The sequence below is a fragment of the Ictidomys tridecemlineatus genome, chromosome 13, assembly GCF_052094955.1.
Source record: "Ictidomys tridecemlineatus isolate mIctTri1 chromosome 13, mIctTri1.hap1, whole genome shotgun sequence".
NCBI lineage: Eukaryota > Metazoa > Chordata > Mammalia > Rodentia > Sciuridae > Ictidomys > Ictidomys tridecemlineatus.
This window is the reverse complement of record NC_135489.1, coordinates 73,951,781-73,973,980: the sequence shown is the minus strand read 5'-3', so window position 1 is coordinate 73,973,980 and position 22,200 is coordinate 73,951,781. Positions and strand designations below refer to the sequence as shown.

Below are 22,200 nucleotides of genomic sequence, written 5' to 3'. Positions count from 1 at the left end.
CATTTGTTGTGTCCCACAGACCAGGGCAGTGGTCCCTGTGTCCACCCCTGCAGCAATTCCCATTCCTAATAATATGGCTAAAGTGAGGGATACAGGTTCCCAGCGGAACTGGGTTGTATGCCCCCCTATTTGATCTTCAAATGAACCTGCGTCATGATAGAGCACTCTGGGAAACATCTACACCATTAAATAATTAATTACATCTGTTGACCATTTATGAAAACATAAACAATGTTTAAGTATATAGAATTATACTGTTGTAGGTACAGACAAGGCAAGGCACCTAAGATAGTACCGAAGACAGGGAAACAGTCCTATTTGGTTGCAACCGGATTCAGAGGGCATTGCTTCTGTTGTAATCAATTAATCCCCTGAACCCCAAGTTTAGGTAGTTTCAGAATTTTGTACCCAACATGTAAGGGAAGGGGCTCAGAAGTTCACAGCCTGCAGAAGTTTATAAAAAGCAGTTTTTGTTTCTGTTTTTTCCTCTGTTCTAGGCAAGTTAACTTTTCAAGGACACCTGGCAGGGGGAGAGCGCTTTTTTTCTTTTTTCCTGTTACCATGGAGCCCAGTTGGTAACTTTTTTATCTTAGAAATGTATCCATCTCTGTGAAGCCCCAGCTCAAGGCCAGAGGCCTTGTTTATATATTTTGTGAAAAACTAGTAAGGGGGTGTCTAGCTTAGGAGTGCTGATTTTTCCAGCCAGTGGCCAAGTAGAACAGGGCAACATGAAAAGAGGAAGTTTATCTATACTGAACTCTTTTATAGGGAATCTTTTGCTGAAAGTCCTAAAGTCAGCCATGGTGAAGACTTCTGGAGAAGGTCAGTTAAGACTTTTTTGTGGGCCTGGTACAGACGGGGAAGACGGGGAAGGTGGGGCTGAGAGTAGCTCCGTGGATAATGGGAAAGCACTTTGGGATTTTTCTAGCAACAAAAACTTGAGTAGTAGAACAGGTAGAGCAGAGGGGAAGATGGGAGTGAGTATCCCCAAAAGCCTGTGAGGGACTTTAAATTTTTAGTAACCTGTTTTTAGTGATGACAAAGCAACTTTAAAGGCCATTTTTATTACATCTTGGATAGGGGGTCTGAGGGCTCTTTTTAGCTGGTTTGAGCTTTGGGTTAGCTGGTAAGAGGACCTGGTGGGACCCGGTGTGGGCACTGACAGAAAAAGAGAGGAGTGAGTGGGTGGAGAGGTACCTCAGTACCTGCTACCTCAGCAAGGGGGCAATGGTCTGAGAACCAGCGGAGGTTTGGGTTTTTGATCTAGTAATTGGAGGGGAGAAATCAGGTTGCTGAGGTGGGAGTGACAGCAGAGAGTCTGGAGCAGAAGGCTGAGGGTGAGGATCTATTGGAGAAGCATAGTTCAGAATGTGAGCAAAGGAGGGAAAAGGCCTCCACATAGGGGAACCTCCTTTCACCCTTTTGAGCACTTGCAGAAGTTAAAAAGGTCACGCAGAATTTGAGGATCTAGAGACCCCTCTGGGGGCCATCGGTTTTGGTTATCTAATTGGTAATATGGCCAATGCTGTGTACTGAATTTGATGAGGAGTTTGGGTTCCACCAGGCAGCCCCTATATGCTCACATCCCTATGACTTACAGAAGAAGTCGGCTTTTCCCCCACACAGCTTTGACTGTTAGTGGCTTCGATAGTCCACCGGGCAAACATAGTAATCCAGGTTAGCCAACCTACATCTGGCTTGCATGTCTCTACATCCATAATGTTTGTTTCCATTATCTATGGTATGGAAGGGATTTAATGGAATTTTAGTGGGATCCTCTTTATCAGGGATATCCCAATAGGAAAGACCTATAGCCAGCTGACAAATGTCTGGGTGGAGAGATGGCCATTAGGTCCCTAAGGGGGCTGTATGTGAGATAGACCATATTTCTTGTCCAGTAGGATTTGTGATTAGCCATTAGTGCTGAACGGGCTGATGAGGGTTAGGACTACTGGTGGTTAAGGGGAGAGTCTATAGCCTTATCCACATGGTGAATACACAATTTGAAAGGGTTACCAGTTTCCAGGCAGAGTCTGAACAGGGCGCAGGCTTGAGATGAGAGGCATGGATCCAGAAAGTGATTCCGTCTACCTTTACCGCTGTAGGTGTTATAAGTAGCACCTGGTATGGTCCTTTCCAGCGGGGTTCTAGGGATGACACCTGATGTCGTCTTACGTAGATGAAGTTTCCCACTTGATATCGGTGTGGAGTTCCTTCGTTCTCAGATTGGTAGGCAGTGGCCAGCTGTTTCCACAGGTATCGCTGGGTTCTTTTAAGAGCTTTAAGTCTGTCAAGCAAGGGGGTGTGAAAGGAATCTTTAAGTCTTAGCGTTGGGGTCAGGTCCCTTACTGGAGGAGGGGCATCATGAGAATTTCATAGGGGGTAAGGTTACACAAAGAAACAGAGGGAGTATTTCTTGCATGAAACAGTGCATAAGGCAGGAGCATAGTCCAATCTTTTATGCTGGTCTCTAAGTTTAATTTCGTTAAGGTCTCTTTAATGGTTCTATTCATTTTTTTTTACCTGTCCTGAACTTTGGGGTCTATAAGCACAATGTAACCTCCAATTAATCCCCAGGGTCCTGGCTAACCCCTGACTTACCTGGGCCACGAACGCCGGTCCATTATCAGACCCTATTACCTTAGGCAGGTTGTATCTTGGAAAAATATCTTCCAGGATCTTCTTGACCACCATTTGTGCCGTTTCTTTTTTTGTGGGAAAGGCTTCAATCCATCCTAAAAATGTATCTACAAAGATTAGGAGATATTTAAGTCCATATCTTGTTGGGTTAATTTTAGTAAAGTCTATTTCCCAGAATTTTCCTGGTCTGGTTCCTCGAAGGTGCCTTCCTACAGGAAGCTTGGAGGGGTAAGCATTAACCAATTGACAGACCCGACAGGCTTATGTTACCCGTTCAGCTATTTCCTTTCACTGTGAGCCGGTTAGTGGAAAACTCTGTTCTTGATCCTTTAGGAATGCCTGCAATTTCTTTGAACCAAGGTGAGTGAGTTGATGTACATTTTTAACGTAGTGTAGGGCTTTCTGAAATTGCAGGCTGGGCTCAGTGAAGTCGAGGAGTTCAGTGTCAGTGTCCTTAGATGTTAAGTTGTCGGGGCGCTCCGACATAGTTAAATCTCCTGACTTATGTTCCCCCGGTTTGGAAAGTGTTAACATGGTTACTCCGTTAAGGGCTGCCAATTTAGCTTCTTCATCTGCCCTCCTGTTAGATGGGGGAGGTATCTGCACAACGGTTTGTTTTCTGGGCTCAGTGAGCCATTGTTTACTGCCCCTAAGGGAATAGCCCAGGAAGATTACCTCTTGCTGGCAAATTTGGGCCTTTTTGGCAGAAGCTCTATACACGAGTTGAGCAAGCTCGGATAGTAGTGCTTGGGTCCCAGACTCACAGTTTTCCTTGGTGTCTGCTGCCAGTAGCAGGTCATCCACATATTGAAGTAGGGTGACTTCGGGGTGCATAGTTCTGAAGTTGTTGAGATCTCTGTGGAGGGCTTCATCAAAGAGAGTAGGGGAGTTTTTGAACCTCTGTGGGAGTCTGGTCCAAGTTAGTTGACCAGACATTCCAGTTTCTGGGTCTACCCACTCGAAAGCAAACAGCAACTGACTATCTTTATGTAGAGGCAAGCAAAAGAAAGCATCTTTTAAGTCCAGAACAGTATACCATTTTCATTCAGGGTTCAGAGTGCTAAGCAGATTGTACGGATTAGGTACCGTGGGGTGAATGTCCTGCACTCTGTTGTTGATCTCTCTTAGGTCTTGAACGGGGCGATAGTCCCCAGTTCCTGGCTTTTTTACTGGTAGCAGGGGAGTGTTCCAGGCTGACTGAAAGGGCCTTAGGACCCTTAAGGCCAGATATTTCTGAATATGGGGCCTTATCCCATCTTTAGCTTCTTTGCTCAGAGGATATTGTTTAATATTAATTGGGGAGGCTGAGGTTTTTAACTCCACTGTTATTGGAGGTTGTTTTATGGCTAGGCCTAACCCAGCAGTTTCTGCCCAGGCATCTGGGTAATCTGTTATCCATTTCTGGGGTAGCTTGCCTGTTTGATCAGTCTTGGGGGGTGTGAAGAGTTGATGTTCATCTTCTACTGACATAGTTAAAGCCATGACTATAGGAGTTTTTACTGAAGGATTTAGAAATTTTATTTGGGGGCCTTCGGGGTTAAAAGTTATTCTGGCCTGGAGTTTGGTGAGAAGATCTCTGCCCATCAATGGGGCTGGGCATTCTGGGATCACTAGGAAGGAGTGATGGACTTTTCCTTTCCCCAGGTCCATGGTCATCTTAGTTGTCCAAGCCCGATATTTACTGCCATTAGCCCCTTGAACTAGAGACCTTTTAGTTGATAGAGGGCCCAATGGGGCCTTAGGGGCTGAGTATACTGCCCCTGTATCCACTTCAAAGTTTACTGGGGTCCCCTCCACTTCAAAAGTTACCCTGAGCTCGGGGAAGGGATCCGAGCCCCGACTTTCGTAGTCATCCTCCAGAGTTAGAATGGCTGGCTGGTGTGGCTGTTTCTTTCTAGGGCACTCTTTGGCTCAGTGTCCTTTTTTTTTTACAGTAGGCACATTGATCTGAGGCCAGAAGTGGCTTCTGGCGTGGGCCCAGGTATCCCTTTCTGTCTCCCTGTCTCTTAATTTCTGGCCTATTTGTTGTTGTGACCAGGACCTTAGTCATTGCCTTAGTCTGTCTTTTGCTTCTTTCATCCTCCCTTTGCTCCCTTTCTTTCTCCCTCCTTTGTTCCTTCTCTTCCTCAGTTTCTCTCTTATAGTATACCTTCTCGGCTTCTCTGACTAAATCTCTCAAAGTCATATCTTGTAATCCATCTAAGCATTGTAACTTTCTTTTAATATCCAGGGCAGCTTGTCCAATAAAGGCCATGATAACAGATGTCTTTTGATTCTCTGCCTGAGGATCAAAGGGAGTATATCTCCTATATGCCTCCATAATTCTCTCCAGAAACATAGAGGGAGATTCATTAGGCCCTTGAATAATCTCTCTTACCTTGGCCAAATTAGTTGGCCATCTAGCGGCCGCTCGGAGACCAGCTATTAGAGCCTGGCGATAAGTGGACAGATGCTCCCTACCTTCAAAGGTGTTGGGGTCCCAGTTGGGTCGGTTCAAGGGAAAGTCGGCTTCGATTATGTTGGGAAGTTGTGTTGGTCGCCCATCTGGTCCGAGGATATTTTTTCTAGCTTCCAGGAGGAATCTCTCTCGTTCCTCTGTCATGAAGAGAGTGCCTAGGAGTTGTTGGCAGTCATCCCAAGTAGGCTGGTGTGAAAACATCAATGACTCAATCAGACCTGTGAGCTGGGTGGGGTCCTCAGGAAAAGGGGGATTGTTATTTTTCCAGTTATATAGATCTGAAGAGGAGAAAGGCCAATACTGGTAGGCTTGCATTTCTCCACCATGGCCATCCTTTATTATTGGCCCGTAAGGATGGAGGGGAAGTATCACGGGGGCTTCAGGGTTTTTAATCATTCGCTGCCAGCCAGTTCCTTTAGCCGGGCCAGCTTCCTCCAGGGGAGGAGAAGCTGTGTGTGCCAGGGGGGAGTCATCTGGAGGGAGCTGGCCTGGCTCAGCTTTCTCCAATGGTGGAGAGGCTGAGTCAGCAGCAGGGGAATTACTTAGAGGGTGTTGGGGGTTGGAGGATGAGGGCAGGGGATAAGGAGGGGGAGGAGAGTCCAGTAGAGTCAAATCTTGAGACTCAGGGAGAACATAGGGTTGAGGAGGAGGAGCAGAGGGTTTGAGAGATAGAATCGTGGGGGAAGGAGTAGGAGCAGGGGCAGGGACAAGAAAAGTCTTCACCCATGGAGGAGGAGATTCGCAGAGGTCCTGCCAAGTTAAGATATACGGCTGTTGATCTGTATGGCTATGTGGCCCCGGCTGAAAGACAATATCTCTGACTTTTCGAATTAGTGGGGAGTAGAAAGATCCTTCTGGGGGCCATCTGACTCCAAAGGTGGGCCATTATGAGGCACAGAGAGTCTGCCAGGTCCGGCATTTTACTGAAAAAGAAAGATTCTGAGCCCTTAAGTGGACTTCAGTCCAGTGATCAAGGGTCAGGGACAGAGGCGTTGAAGTGCTCTGTCCCATAATGAAAGATATACAAACAGTGAAAGCAAGGACACACGACACAGACAATAAAGACAGACAGTAAACATTCAACACTGAGACAGGACTGAGTAGCCAGCAAAACTTGATAGGCTGGCAGACAGAATCCGAAGCAGAATACTGCAGAATACTGAGTCGAGGAAACTACTGTTCCTCGATTTCCAGAGTCCTCTGGGGTGTCCCCCAGGGATGTGGCCTGTGGCTCTGTGACACGTCTGTCAGCCACTGTTGGAGAGAGCTCACGCTCTTCACCAACAGCCACTTTGCCAAGCCCCCCTGAAACCTGAAATCTGAAACCTGAAACCGGAAATCAGAAACCAGAAAGAGGCGCCTTACTTACCCCAAGAAGAGCCCGTTGGTGATCCTTCGTCTGCCGCTGCAGGATATCAGTGGAACCTCCAAATGTAAAGGTCAGGCGAGTGTCGGAGGAAGAGACCACCAAGAGATTGTCTCATGCAACAGCAAGGGGTTTATTTGGGGTCCAGCATGCTGGGGCTCAGAGCTCACTTGAATAGAGCAAAGAGAGAGAGCTCTGAGAACAGCTTAAGCAGAGTTTATATACTTTCCTTGGAGAGGGCAGGGAGGGAAGTTACATTTTGCAGTTTGGCAGTTGGGGACAGCACATTCTGGGAACAAGATTAGCAAACAGTTCGTAGTAGGGGACAGCACATTCTGGGAACAAGATTAGCAAACAGTTCTCAATATTATTAACCTTTCAAAGTCAAACCCAAATCTAAATAAGGCCATAACTTTAAATTGTTCTAATGCCAAGGGAAGTGAGGAAGCTCCAGAAGAAGTTTGAAGGTGCCAGAATTTGGTTCTTGATTTAAGATAAGGTTCATGGTTTAAGGCAAGAAGCCCATATCCATAAAATATACATGCAAGGTGAAGCAGTAAGTGCTGATGTAGAAGCTACAAGCAAGTTATTAAGATCTTGCTAAGCTATTTGATGAAGAGGTGTTACGGTTTTGTTACTAGGTGTCCCCAAAAAGCTCATGGGTGAGACAATGAAAGAAAGTTTAGAGGTGAAATGATTCAGTTATAATAGCCTTAACTTATCAATGAATTAATCCTCTGGCAGGGCTGAAAAGGCCAGAGGCATGGAAAGGATGCCTTCCACCCTCTAAAAGCCTGGAGGTACAGGTAGCACTTGTGGAGGCATCTGGTGGCTGTGAAAAAAAGTCTGGTTGCAGAGGCTCAGAAGTGTATAGCACCTTACTCAGTGTTCCACATCAGTGTTCCACATTCAAGGTGCCCAGCAACAAGAGGCAGAGCAGGATTTAGCACCAGTGGCATTGATCAGTGGGGAAAGCATCAATCAGCAAGCCTAGGGGTCCTAAGGCAGTTTGGGGAGACCAATTGTATTGGTGGCAGCTGAAGACTTGGCCTCAGGCTGCAAAGATGGCTACAGGCAGTGGCAATGGGCAGTCAGCTTGGTGTTGGACCTCTGTGAAGGCTTCAGTGTCCGGAGTTTGGTTATGGTTGTGGTGGCAAAGGAAACTGAGGGGGCTGGAGGTCGCAGTTGCAGGCAAGGCATCCAGGTAGGAGCAATCTCATCCTTTGGTGGTGGCGGGAGTTCAGTTACAGTGCAGTGGTGGTGGGGCGACATTGCTGGTGGCCATGTTGGGACTCCAGTGGCTATAATGTGGAGCTCTGGCTGCAGCAATGGTGACAGCTTGGGGTGGCAGGCCTCTGAGTCAGAAGGAGAATGGAGGCTGGGGTGGCCTCTGCAGCAGTTACTTCAGGCCACTGGTCTTGTTTCTGGTAGAGCATGCCTGCTTAGGAAGCAGAACATGGGATATGGTGGTACCCAGATAGTCTCTGAGGACCTCCTCCTGCCCATCCCTGCCCTGCCTGGCACTGGCCTTAAGCCCACTGAGTGTCTAATTGCCTCACCCCTGGTTTGTCCTGTTCCTCCCTGGGCTGTGGCCTTTGCAGAGATAGTAGGCCAGTTGCCAGCTGAGGTAGGCTTTGGAGATGACACTCCCTTCCCAAACACATTTCCCCTGGACTGTGGTGGAAGAGAGCTGTGGCAGGGTGGGGGCTAGCACATCCTCACGCTCAAAGTGCATCCCTGTGGTGGGATGAGGGTGGAGGGCATAGGCAGTAAAGAGAGTCTAAAGGTGAAGAGCCCTCAGTCTTGGTGTTCTGCTTCCCTCACCCATGGAAGTGCACTTTGAGGATGAAGATGTCCTAGGTCCTCTGCTCTATGCCCCACAGCCCATGTGGAATGTGGATGGGGAGGGTGGGGGTTGAAAGAAAAGTGGTGCAGAACTGACCTCAGGAACACCAATTACAGAGGCATAAGCAGAATTATTATCAGGCACCTGACAAGGCTGACTCATACAGAGAGGGAGAGCAGCACAAGAGAGATAGAGAATAGCAGGAGAGGTAAAGCAGCAACATCTCCTTGAGCATTACATTTTATAGGCCAGAATCATGGCCATCTTTTAGGGGTGGGTTTAGGCTTTGTAACTGGCATAGCAAGCATCACCTGATTTCGCAGAAGGCAAGTTACTTTTTCTTAAGAATAGAGAAGAGCAGCTTTTTATCTCTCAAGGAGAGAATAGAGACCTGCAGGTTTATCTTTTGAGAATAAGAACAGTGTTCATAGAGTGGGATTGGGGAAAGGAAGATGATTGTAGTTATGCCAACATTCCTCCATTTTTGTTTTAATACTAGGGTTTAGGATGGCTTATGGATAGAAGTCTCTTCTTCTTATAGCTAATTCCTACTGGCATGGGGGTGGTGACAGGGGCAGAGGCAGGCCCTAGAGGAAGGTTTCTTCTTTCAATGAGTATATTATCCCAGAAGCATCTTATTGACCACTTGGTTAGTGAAGGTCCTAGTCCTTTCCATGATGGTTTTTTTTTTTTTTTGTAGAAACTTGAAAACACATGGTAACAAAAGGCCAGGCAGAGAATGGCAGTGAGGTAAGAGGTAAATTTCAGTTGGGGTGAAGTTGGAAAAGAATTCCTGAAAATGTAAATCCTGAAGGAGCTGGAAGAGGAAAGTGGGAGTAATAGGCCTTGGAAGTCCTGGTTCAAGGGCCAGCTCTGTCCATAGGATGAGAAAAAATTGATAGTAATGAGAAGGGAGAGAAGGAGTCACTAATCTGGGGTGGTGTGGTCTTTGGTTTGTTCTGATACTGAGTGAAGTTTGAAGGCTTGAGTCTGTTTGAGCTTCAAGGTGAGGGGCCCTGTGGTTGTTGCAGTGAAGTGAAGGTGAGGGAAGGTTTTGAGAGCTGAATTGTGTATCCAGTTGCAGAGCCCTTAAAATTGGCAGCACTTGGGGTGGTAAGAGTAACTTCATATGGTCCCATCCATTTAGGGACAAACCATTAGGTGGAGTAACTGCATTGGGATGGGAGCATGAATATTAGAGGAAGGATTAGTTTTTTTGTTTTGTTTTGTTTTTGTTTCTTTTACATGTCTCTCAGGAGGAGAAGAGGTTCTGGAGAAATTTGATATGGTTAAGGTGATGATTAGAGATTGTTTGAGAAAGTCCCTTAAAGAAGATAGGTTAGCATAAAGTAAGTGCTAGGCACCTTGGGTGGTATGGGGGTGTAGATGCGTTTTGGGCAGTGTCTGGGGATGTAGAAAGGAGAATGGAGTTGGATTCTTTGTTGGGGAGAGAGGATAGAGTCACTTGCTGGGCCATTTTATTACAGTTGCTACCTGCTGTAATAATGAAATTATCTGTCTCATGGCTTTGCCATAGAATAAAGGAGGAGGGAGGCTTCTAGGAGGGCATTGATTATGAAGTGTTGGTGATGGAGGAGCCTTTGGTAGTCATGAGTACCCTCTTTCCATATTGCTGAGTGAGCTAAAAATATATGGAAGACATATATAGAATCTCTATAAATGGTCAAAGATTAACTCTTAGCTAGGGTGAATGCTTGGGTTAGAGCTATTAGTTTTGCTTGTTGATTGGTGGTGCTGGGGACAGGGGGTACACTCTATCATTTCTAAAGCTATGCTGATTGCTTAGCCTGCTATTCGAAGGCCTTCATGTGAAAAGGAACACCCATCCATGAACCAGGTGTATGAGGGAGTTGACAAGGGTCCTTCCTAAATATGGGAGGCATGAGGGAGTAACTGTTCTAAGAGCTCTACACAGGAACTGAGAGGTTGATGAGAATTGGAGTCACCAGAAGGAGGAAGTAAAGTAGAGGGATTGAGTGGTGGGCAAGTTTTAAAGGTTAGAGTGGGATTCTTAGTGAGATCTGATGGGGAAAAAATGCTGGAAGGGGACAGAGTCTGAGAACCTTTATAGGAGAGTAATTCAGTTAAGTGGTGGGGGGAAAGGACTGTTAGAGATGACCAACATATTAGTTTTTTTGACTCCTGGATTAAAATGGCTGAGGATGCTATTACCTAAAGGCAAGATGCTGATCCTCATATTTCTGGTTCAAGGTGCTTTGAGAAAAGTACCACTGCTATTCAAAGGCCTTTGAGACAAATGCTACTCAATGTCAGGTAAGTGAAGGGCTGAGGGAGGGCTTGCTAGGGGCCCAAAAGGGAGTGTTGATGGGTGTGATGAGGGGCTCTTCAAGAGAAACTTTGTGGCATTGTGAAGGGGTCAGGCCATCAAAGAGCAATTGGGTATCCATGTCCTAAAGTATCCTGTTATTCCCAAGAATGATGAGAATATTTTAGCCTTGGTAGTAGAAACAGAAAGGTGAGAAATGAGTTTTTGTGATCCACTGTGATGGCCTTGTGGGCAGGGTTATTTGGAAGCCTAAGTAAGTGACTGTAGGAAGAGAAAGGTGAACCTTAGAGGAGGAGATGAGATATCCTTACAAGACCAAAAATTTTAATAATTTGGCTATGTGGATTGTACTATGGTATTGGGAAAAACTGCAGAGAATAGTTTTCCATGTATTGGAGGAGTAATAATGCTGATAAGGATAGGTGGGTGAGGTCTCAGGCCAAGGCTTGTCCTAAAAGTTGGGGGATATCTCTAAAACCCTGAGGAAGGACTGTTCATGTAAGTTGAATGGATACCTGGATGTCTAGGTCAGTCTAGGTAAAAACAAAGAGGCTTTGAGAATCTTTGTGTAAAGGAATGGAGTAGAAGGCATCCTTAAGGTCTAGAACAGAAAATCTTGGAGGACAAGATAGTGTATGAATTTTCAACAATGGAGTGTAAAGGGACTAATGCTGTGTTGATGATGCAGAAGTCTTGGACCAAAAACCCTGAGGGTTTTTTGATGGGGAGAATGGGTGTGTTACGAGGGAATCTGCAGGACATAGGCCTTTGGCTAGGAGGTGAGAAATGATAGGGTCTGAGTACACTAAGCCTGCTTAGAGGTAATGAGTATTGGGATTGGGATATAAAGAGAGATGGGTTTTTTGAGTATGATGTGGATGGGATCTTGGTGTGTGGCTACAGAGGGGTTGTGTATGTCACATACCTGGAGATTGACCAAGGATGGGGGCAATCCCCAGATATGGGACAGGGTTGTTGTAGGTGATAGAAGGAGGAGGAGTGGGAGTGGGGATGAGTCTGAGAGTGAGAATGGCATGGAAAGATTAAAGTAAATGGATGAGGTAAGTTTACTTAGGAAATATTGACCTAGTAAGGGGGTGGGGCATTGGGGAATAATGAGGAAAGAGTGGGAGAAAGGAAGAAAGGGATCTCATGAATGAGCATGTAAGAGGTGAGGTTCTTAGGGGTTAATATGTTTTGCCTTCCACCCTGACAATGGAGGTTGTGGAGGTAGAGGTGGGTCCACAAAATTGGACAAGTATTGAGAATGTAGCCCTGGAGTCCAAAAGAAAAGAGATGGGTCTACCTGCTACCACAATGGTTACCTGGGTTCCCCTATTGTGATGGTGGTCATTGCATTTTGAGATCCCAGGCCTCATCAGTTATCCATAGCTATTTCCAGAAGGTCTGCTTGCAGAGTGTGAGGCTCTGTGACCTTGTGCCTCTCTGGGCAAGAGGGTAATCAACAGCCCAATGGCTTATCTGGTGGCATTTAGAAGAGGAACTGTGAGGTTGGTGAGGACTGGAAAAGATTTGGCCCAATGGGCCAACTGATGACACCTATAGTATGTTCCCGGGGGGTCTTCTTCGGTTACACAGGTAGTGATTGTAGTGGCAGGTTGTTGAAATGTTTTGGCTAGCATTTGATATTTAGCATCACAGCCCTTTTCATCTCTGCCATTGTACACCTTGAAGGCCACCTCAAGCACTTGAGCATGTGGAGTGAGGGGACCTCGCTCCAACTGTTTAAGTTTAGCTTTAAACAGGAAAATGGATGACATATGTTTTGCCTTCCACCCTGACAATGGAGGTTGTGGAGGTAGAGGTGGGAATGTCAGGAAGCTTTGAGAGAAGAAGTAGGTTATGAGTAAGTTCTGATAATCAGGTGACTCAGGATCAAATTGGTGTACTGGAGCAGGGCCTGAGTCAGGCAGTTTGAAAAGGAATAGGGGTTTTCATTTTTATCTTGAATGACCTCTTGGAGTTTATAATAACTAATGGCTTTATGAGCTGCCATTTTTAAACCTGTCAGTAAGCAAGTAAAAAATCAGCCCCTTCTTATTTGGCCTCCAGAGAAATTTTTTAGTCCCAATTGGTGGGCTTCATTGGCAAAGTTCCAGGCTTGTTCCCAGACTCATCTGCATTCCTCTAGGAGGAGGGTGTTGGATAGGATCACGAGCATATCATGAAAGGTGTGGCTTTGGAATATGTTATGTAATGTACTCCTTGGTATATGTACTAGGGCTGGAGGTAATGGAACCTAGGCATTACTCTATTTGGGAGAGATCATCTACAGAGAAGGACACATGGACTCTGCCTACCCCCTGAGACCCAGCAATTCCTGGAGAGGGAGTAAAGAAAAAGCTCTCAAATGGTTGTGTGAGATTGGGTGATGGAAGGGCTGAAGAGTGGTTGGGATGATGGTGTGGAGGGAGCAGGTGGGTTTGGTGGAACTCAGTAAGGGGGAGGCTCATCAGTGGGGTTGAAAGGAGGGTTTGGGTCTCTTGTTTGTGTAGAAATAGGGTCTCTGGAGGAGACAGTAAAAGCTGGTAGGAGAGCAAAAAGAGCAAAGGGAAGGCTTAGAATAGAAAATGGTGAAGGATGCTGGGCAGGTGGAGCAGTAGAAGCCAATGCAGCTGGCTCAGAGGCTTCTTGCCCCTCATTGCCGGCATGATTCTCAGAGTCCAGAGTCCAGTAGTGTTGACAATGAGATGTCTAATGTCTGGTATCATTTGGTTAAAATAACACAGTATTTTATCATCTTGTGAGTTTTTAGAACAGGTATGAAAGTAGAATTTTAACATTTAATCATCATGGTTTTAGTAAGGCCAGAAATAAAGCAATCATAAACTTTCCATTGAACAACAAATTATAGAAATGATTTTTATAATGTTATTTATGTTAAATTATTTATGTTAAATCTGATTTATCTATTTTAACTTTTTAAGGCATTTTGTTGTTGAAAAGACTAGAAGAAATAATGGATATTATATTTAAAATCTTTACTAGAAAATAAGATTTTTACATTGTCTTATCTTTTGCATTAGTGATTTTGAAGACATCATTACCTTTTGTTGTTTACCCAATTTAAAATGAAGTTTAAATCATGTGAATCAAAGGTATTTGCCTCCATTTTTTTAAAAATTTTAGTTTATGAGTGCTCTGTATGTTGATTTTAATAGACACACACACATGTAGATAAGATAGTACACAGAACAAACAAGTAAAGGCCTCATAACTTTTAAAACTTATTAGATTAAGAGTCAACCCTTGTAAATTGGCCTCTGAAGAAAGCAGAGTGTAAAAAAAAAACCAACAACTTTTATAGTTGGATAAAATGGGTCTGAACAGAAAGTATAATTTAGGCATTCAGGATCAAAATTATGAGCTCAAAACCAGAATTTTTTTTAAAAAAGAAGAGTCCTAGGGACTGGGGTTGTGGCTTAGTGGTAGAGTGTTTGCTTAGCATAAGTGAGGCCGTGGGTGGGTTTGATCCTCAATAGCACATAAAAATAAATAAATAAAAATAAAAGTATTGTGTTCAACTACAACTGAAAAATAAATATTAAAAAAAAGAAGATGTGGGAGGCCATCCTCACACATGATTTGAGTTACCTCCCTGGCTGGGTGAGAGGCACTTAGATGCAACTGTGTCAGAGCCTTCCCCACCCTGTCCCAGGTACGAGAGCTTATCCATGTGGAGGTGTGCCTGGCCACTGACCCGAAAACCAATCGCTGGCCCTGACCTTGGGATGCTGCCCCCTTGACCTTTATTGGATGGCATTTTCCCTTGAATTTTTTGTTCCCCAGTAAAAGCTCACTCCCTGGCGTGGTCTCCCTCTCTCGCTAGCCTCTTCTTTAAACCTTGCCACCACATTAGGTGGCTGGAGGCAGGAGCTAGGAGAAGCCATCTCTGGAGCTGGGAATTAAAGGTAATGAGAGTATGTCTCTTTAATTTTAAAACTCACTAGTAAATTTCTATGCTTCGAACCTTCTTTTATGAAGCTTGCGCGCTGGTCGTGCGGCAGAAGAAGAGTCCTAGGAAAAAATGATATGGCCATTAATTATTTTATTAAAGTATATAAGAGAAAGAGAGAGAGGAAGAGGGAAAGGGAGAGGGGGAGAGAGAGAATTATTTTTTGAGTGATTTTTCCTGTTTTGCAGCCAAGGGAAAAGTTAAATTGACATTTTTTTTTTCATTAGCCTTAGGCCTCTTATCAAACCTGCTGAGTCTTTGTATTTCAATGTTAGCTTCAGTGTGTACTTGGCCAGGGATATTGCTGCCTATGGATTTTTAACCCTCTTTCTTTCCAGTTGGCAAATTGGCCGTGTTTGAATATAGAAAATTATGAAACATTATTAGTGAAGCTGAGGAAGAGTGGTACCATTAGGAGAGTGAGGGGGGCTGTTGAAGTTGTCAGGTGAGGTCCGTGAAAGTGAATTTGAGGAGAAAAGAAAGAGGGAGAAGGAGAGGTGGGAGTAGGCTATGTGATGTTGAGGTCAGAAGAAAGGAAGACTCCCTATGTAGTGAAGGTGCATCTGAGCAAGGTGATGAAAGTGTGGCTGGGTGGTGGCACAGCAATATAGGGTGGAGGTCAAGAAAGTGAAACCTTATGGGTTAAAAGGGGGAAACCTGGTGGGATTGGGAGGGGTAAAGGGTTTACGGAGAGTAAGCAAGGAATACCTGTGTAGGGTAGGATTGACATGGAGAGTAAGAACAAAGGGAATGTTTCAAATGGAGAAAAGAGAAAGATTGCATGTAAGGGATTTCCTTCCATTTATCCAAGCACTCCCAAAAGTTGTAAAGATCCCACAAAATGTTGGGATTGAAGGTGCCATTAGGTAGCCAATTGAATCCATTGTCCAGGTCATAAAAAGGCCTTGACTTTGTAGAAAGTTGAATCAGTTGATGAGCCTTTAGATCTGGAGTCAAATGGAGCAGAGGTAAGGAGGCAGCTGATAGGTGAGTCAAATGGGGTTTTGGATTGAGAGTTCCCCAATGCAAGTTGGAGTGCTAAAGTGGCTAGAGGCAGGCATACCTGGCTCTAGGAAAAACCAGAGTAGAATGAGAAGGGACAACAGTGAAGGTGGGGGTTGTCACCACATGACTCACTGGCCCAGGGATAAAGCCATTCTGGGACTGAGAGAAGGGGAGTCATCAACCACTACTTCACTAGTCCAAGGCTTGTGAAGCCCATCAAGAGTCTTGGTGCCTGGTACCAGAGCTCTTGTAGCTCTTCCAGAGAGCCTCGTAGACCCCAATGGCACAGAGCCAAGACTATAGTAGAAAATCACCAAAGGGGATGGGCCGAGAAAGTAGTGTCAATTGTAGTGAGTCTTGGTGCTGAGCCAAAACTTAAGGTTAGTGAGTCTCCAGAGAAGAAATTTGTGAGGAGGAGGGCAGGTGAAGGGCAAGCTCACCTACCCATATAAGACCAGTGTGTGGAGGTAGAAAGAGCCCTCAGTGAATGGAAGGAGGTGTCCTGTGACCATCCTGGGCTTCAGGCCAGGATCTTGAAGGAGCTCAAATCCCTAGAGGATAAAGAAAGGTTGAGGGGAGAGTCTGTATCAGAGCTTGTATCCAAGTCACTGGCATCAATGAAAGAAAAGTGGTGCAGGACTGACCACAGGAACACCAACTACAGATGCATAAGCAGACTTATTGTCAGAAACCTGACAAGGCTGTCTCACACAGAGATATCAAGAAGAGAGGGAAAGCAGCAGAAGCAGGAGAGAGCAAAGGAGAGGGAAAGCAGCAGCAACTCCCCTTGAGCATTACCTTTTACAGGACAGAATCATAGCTGCCTGTTAGGGGCAGATTTAGCCTTTGTGACTGGCATCACCTGATTTTGCAAAAGGCAAGTTATTGTTTCTTTTCTTTTCTCTTAATAGCATTTATTTATTTATGAAATTTTTATTTACTTTTTTTTTATGCCAGGGATTGAACTCAGGGGCACTTGACCACTGAGCCAAATCCCCAGCCCTTTTCTGTATTTTATTTTAGAGACAGGGTCTGAATTGCTTATCACCTCAATTTTGCTGAGACTGGCTTTGAACTCCCAATCTTCCTGCCTCAGCCTCTCAAGCTGATGGGATTACAGGTATGTGTCACCACCCCTAGCTAAGTTACTGTTTCTTAAGCATCGAGAAGAGCAATTTTTTGATCTCTCAAGGAGAGAACAGAGACCCTCAGATTTTTCTTTCTTGAGAATTCATAAAGAGGGCAAGGGGTAAGGAAGATGGCTGTAGTTATGCCAACAGGGGTCCTCTCTCAAGGCTGCCCCACCTGGCAGATTGCCTAGTTTCAGAGGCCATAGCAGGAGATGGGGGGGGCAGCTGCCCAGTGGGATATGGCCAGTCCCAGGTGGGTTAGGTGTGGGCAGCATAAGGTCCTTGGAGGCTGCCTGGGTACCACTGCCTCCCCTGTCCTGCTTCCTGAGTAGGCTGGTTCTGCCAGGAGCAAGACCAAGGGCCTGGAGCAGTCACAATGGAAGCCATCCCAGCTACTGGTTACATCTGACTCGGACGCTTAATGCCCCAAGCCCTCACCACTGCTGCCAGCCTGGAGTTCCTCACCACAGCCACTGGACTCCCCACATGGCTACCAGATGCTGCCTTCACCACCACTGCAGTTGGATTCCTGTCACTGCTGCAGGATGAAGATGCTCAGGGCTGGATGCTCTATTGCTGCTGCACCAGCTTCCAGACTCTCTGGTGCTACCACTTCTGCACAGCAACAAAATTCCCAGGCCCTAGCTGGACACCAACACTTCCCCCTATGCCCCAATGTCAATGCATTGCACCCCATGCCCATACCCTCAAAGGTCCTAAACCTGACACCTGACTCTGATGCAGCTGCATGTTGTTGCTGCCACATCAGACTGTGGAGCTTCACACTTCTGCCACCAGACTCCAACATAGACACCAGAGACAATCAGCACTGGATGCCAACTTTATTGCAACTGAAGCTGGACTCCTGTCAGCACTGCAGGACAAAAATGCTCATGGTTGGAAGACTTTGTTTCCCCTAGCATGGCAATCAAACTCCCAAACCGTCCAGCTGATGCCTCCACAGATGCCCCAATGCCAATGCTCAACTCCCTACTCAGGAAACAGCTGCTTGTTACTGTCATCAGAGGCTACCATTCCATGCTGTTGCTGTTGCTGTAGCAACTCAACCCCAAGGCTACTGCTATGCTGCCCAAGACTACAGAAGCTGGGGAAGCTGGGCATTCCACATGACAGTGGCCTCACTAGCATCCACCGCATGCCATCTGGTTTTCCTCCCCTAGGGTGAGCCCTCAGTCCTTCTGGACACTTGAGGAACTGTGGCACTGAGGGAACTCGTCCTAGGGAAATAAGTGAGTACATTAAATAAAGGCTGCAGTCCTCACAGCAGGCAGTAGGCTGGGCTAGGTGGGTCCAGCCAGCTGGTGAGGGACCAGGGTGAAGCCTGGGGACTGCTGGCCAAGTCTGGACCTTGACCTTGTGGGGCAAGCTGGAGAGAGATCTCTGGCTGCTCTGGGAGCACCTTCTGGTCTTTTCTCCTGAGTGTACTACCCTGGCCCCTTCCCCCACCCCCCACTCCTCCCTGAACAGGACTCTGGGTCCTAGAGACAGGGCTGATGGGCATTGAGCCTCTGGACAGTGGGGTGGAGCTGTGTATATTGCAGCTCTGTGGACAGCCAGACTGGCCAGACTCCATAAACCTGAAGTGGGAAAAAGCAGTCTCTTGGGAAAATACCCTCCTAGACCTACAAAATTTAGCCTGGCATAGGTTTATTCCAAGAGATTATCAAGAAAGGAAAAATATGAGTTAGTGAGTTTTATCTTGCTAAAGGATAGTGTGAGGAGAGTCCAAGTCTTCAGAGGTGGTAGAGTTGGATTCAAATCCCTCTTAACCAGGTGACTTTGACCAGGGTACAGAACTAGGTACAACCTTGGTTTTATATTTTGAAAAATAAAGATGGTGAGGATGCTAAGCCAGGGGTAAATTAAGCTGCTGAGCACTACCTCAATTTGGGAGCCAGGAAGGCATTTGGCATTATTTCCCTGAAGAAATATATGCTGAGATTAATGTGACACACTTAGAAATGAACCTTTTGAAGAAAGCTGACATCTGAGGTAGAAAATTAAAATTTACTTCATGTTTTTAGATTAAATAAATAATAATATATGAAAGATCATAAGCCAAAGCATGAAAAGTTGGATCAGGCTTATAAAAGTGTAGGCCTATTTACAAATTTGTTTAAAGTTAAATTGAATTTTTAATGGCATTTCTTTGGTCATTAATGGCATTGAGTCATTTTTTTTAACCTATTCTACTGCAGGTACCAAATCTAGCCTGCACCTGCAACTGGTAATGCCACCTTATTTTTTTGATATTAGAACACCATAATCTACCATTATCTGTTTTCTTCAGGGATTAAAATAATGAATTATATGAGAAGATTACTGAGAAAATATTTCCTAAATCACTTAAGTCAAAGCTAGTATCACTAATATCTATCCTTCCTTTATACCCCCAGTTTGTATCTAATTTACAATTTTCTGTAGAATGAAGAATGTAATTTCAGGGTTTTCACTTGGCAACCTGAACTTTCAACCATTATGACTTTTACTAAATACAGGCTAACAAAGTAAGGTGATTATTAGACCAGCAGATAAACTATCTGTACAGATCACATATTCAGAAACTGGGGAAATATCTGAGTATGTAACATACAGAGAAGACAATATTCTGCAGACTCATTGGATCCACTGGTATGAAACTTGCTGTTTTAAATGTTTGTATCTCTAAAGGGTACTTCATGATTAAAAACATGGTCCTCATGGTGGCACTGTTAGGAAGTGGCTGAATAGTTGGGAAGTGGGCCCCAGTTGGGAGGTCCTAAGATCATTTGGGGCATGAAACAATATGCAATCCATTGTTAGTGGTTTTCATAAGAACCCTAAATTCTTTCTGAGTATTGTTATAAAAGGAGCAATCCTGGCCCTACCCATTTCTCTCCATTCATGGCTGAAAATGTGACCACTTACTCCAACATGAAATTTTATCATTGCAATCTGTCACTTGTCCTGAAGTCATACACTCAACATCCAGCCTTTGCTGAGATTGTGATAAACAGGACTTAGAGACTCCAAAAGTGTGAGTCAAATAAACATTTTTCTCTTCATAAAAAAAAGTTACATTGAGATAAATCTATGTAGTTTAAGCCTCCTGGGATATCCCCTACCTCTACCACACATACATGGAGCACTGACCACAATTCCATATTCTTCTTTAAAGTGTCACCAAATATATCAACATATGTATATACATATACACAGATATACATTTTGTAATATTTTGTTTCTTTTGGCATGTTTTGGGATCTTCTGAAAATATAATCTTATATTGTCATATACATTCTTTTGCAGCTTTCTCCCTTAATTTGCATCCCTTCAGCTGACCATCAGGAAGAATGAAACAACAGACAACTGAGGATCAGAAGGACACCATCCCTGCTCTAGTCACTCTGGAAGCTGAAAAGCCTGCACACACCCAAATCTTGAGGAAACATCAGCCCTGCTTCAGCCATTTGGGGGCTGGCTGATCACTGCAAGGTGGAAGATAAACCAACCAACAGTACAAATGGACTGTTTTATCTACTGAGATGGCTCTTATGCTATGATTTATTACTTCTGGCATGCACATGGTCCTTTCCTTGGTGCTTACTACAGGACTGATAACAATCAAACACACAAATGACAATATCAGAAAACTAGTACATGTACCAGTTCAAACCTCAGAGGGCATTAAGGATTAGGATCCAAGCTCACGATTTGGAGAATGGTTTTCTATTCTTGGTGGATTCAAAAGCGTAATTGACATAGTAGAGATTATGTTATTAACTTGTTCATTGCTTTCATGTTTGTCTTCCCTTTACATTAAAACTGTTAGGTCTACTCTAGAAGCAGATGTTGAGAGAGAGAGAGAGAGAGAGAGAGAGAGAGAGAGAGAGAGAGAGAGAGAGAGAAACTAAGATATAACATCACATGAAGCTTTAAACCAAGAAAATAATGATGGCCTTTGATTTAAAAGATTAAATAATGAACTTCAAAGAGAGTAATGGTGTAGTCCCCAAAAGACTCCAAATGATGTGGTCCCCAAAAGACCCTCACCAATTGTAACATATAAGCCTCCTTTCTAGCCAAGAAGATATATATATATTTTTTAAAGTCAGCAGGATTTCTAGAGCGTTCATGTGATATGAGCTCCACTTTGTTTTAAATGTCAGGTTTCTCTTTCTTGTAAAAATTAGGTCAGCAGTGTTGGGGTTGTATCTCAGTAGTAAAGCACTTGCCTACCATATGTGAGACACTGGTTTTGATTCTCAGTACCATATAAAAATAAAGAAATAAAGGTATTGTGCCCATCTACAACCAAAAAAAGAAAAATAAAACAGTCTGCAATCAAGCTTTTTGATGTGCAAAATTTACTGTTTCTGTTTTCTTAGTAAAAACTTGTGAAATCTCTGTCTAACCTAAGATAAGAACATGGAAGAAACAGTAACTGTTATGTTAACCACCCTGTTGTGTAACCACTGACTATAAATCTCAGAGAACTTCCTCACCTAGGGTCCAGAGATTTCTTGGAATTAGTCCCTCTGGATTGCTGCAACTTAAATAAAACTGCATCCCCAAAATTCTACAGGTGATCAGCCACATCTGTCCTGCATCAATGCCTGTTAGAAATGCTCTAATGTCTCCATTCTTGAAGGGTAAAAAGAGACAGTTTCTCTGACTCTGCCACAGTATGAATTCTCTGCAAAGACATTAGTTACAAAACACAAACAAACAACAAACAAACAAAAGACTAAAGAGAGATTACACTCTAGTGACCTCCTAGGAGTAAAGTTAATGTTGCATGATAAAACTTGTATACATATATTGAATTTCTGTGTTATACCCCATAAAGATATACAAATGATACATCTGAATAAAATGTTTTTAATCTGGAGGAAAATGTGTTTTATGAGAAATCTGAATGCCATATTTGCATTTTTGTTGTTTCTAATATTATGCTGTAACAATATTTAATGATGTCATTACATTTTTTAAATCTGAAAAATTATTCAAATTTTATATTGTAATATTGTTAGTAAAGGGAATATTACAATGATTAGAATTTATTGTTTCCTGTTTTTAATGCTAATATATTGAATTAGAGGTTTGCAGCAGACACCAACTCCATCAGAACCTCAGTCTGGTGAAGCCACAACTTGGTGCCTGCCCAGGCCCAAGTATGCCAGGCTCTTGCCACCCAGTAGAGAGGTGCCCTGACCCAGGATGGGGGGACCTGCATTCCGGTCCCCTCGCTTGCCTGTGGCTACCTTGACTTCTGTGCTCTGCTTTAATTCCTCATCTCTAAGGATTTTGCCCAATTTGCCCATGGAGCTGTTGAAGATCAGTGAGAAAATTCATCATGTTTAACAAAGTCTGGCTGGTTCAGCTGGCTCTGTGACTAACCCCACCCTCTACCTGTTTTCCTGCTGGTCCCTCCCTGAGGGTGGCCGGTGGAATCCTATTCATCTGCCATT

General features: G+C 44.4%; 1 long non-coding RNA gene across 1 annotated transcript; it reads left to right on the top strand.

Moving 5' to 3' along the window:
- Positions 1-585: 585 nt before the first annotated feature.
- Positions 586-21,769, top strand: LOC144369919 (uncharacterized). The gene is made up of 3 exons (XR_013429762.1): positions 586-822; positions 16,623-16,719; positions 20,039-21,769. It is a non-coding gene; the product is annotated as an uncharacterized LOC144369919 (long non-coding RNA).
- Positions 21,770-22,200: the final 431 nt, after the last annotated feature.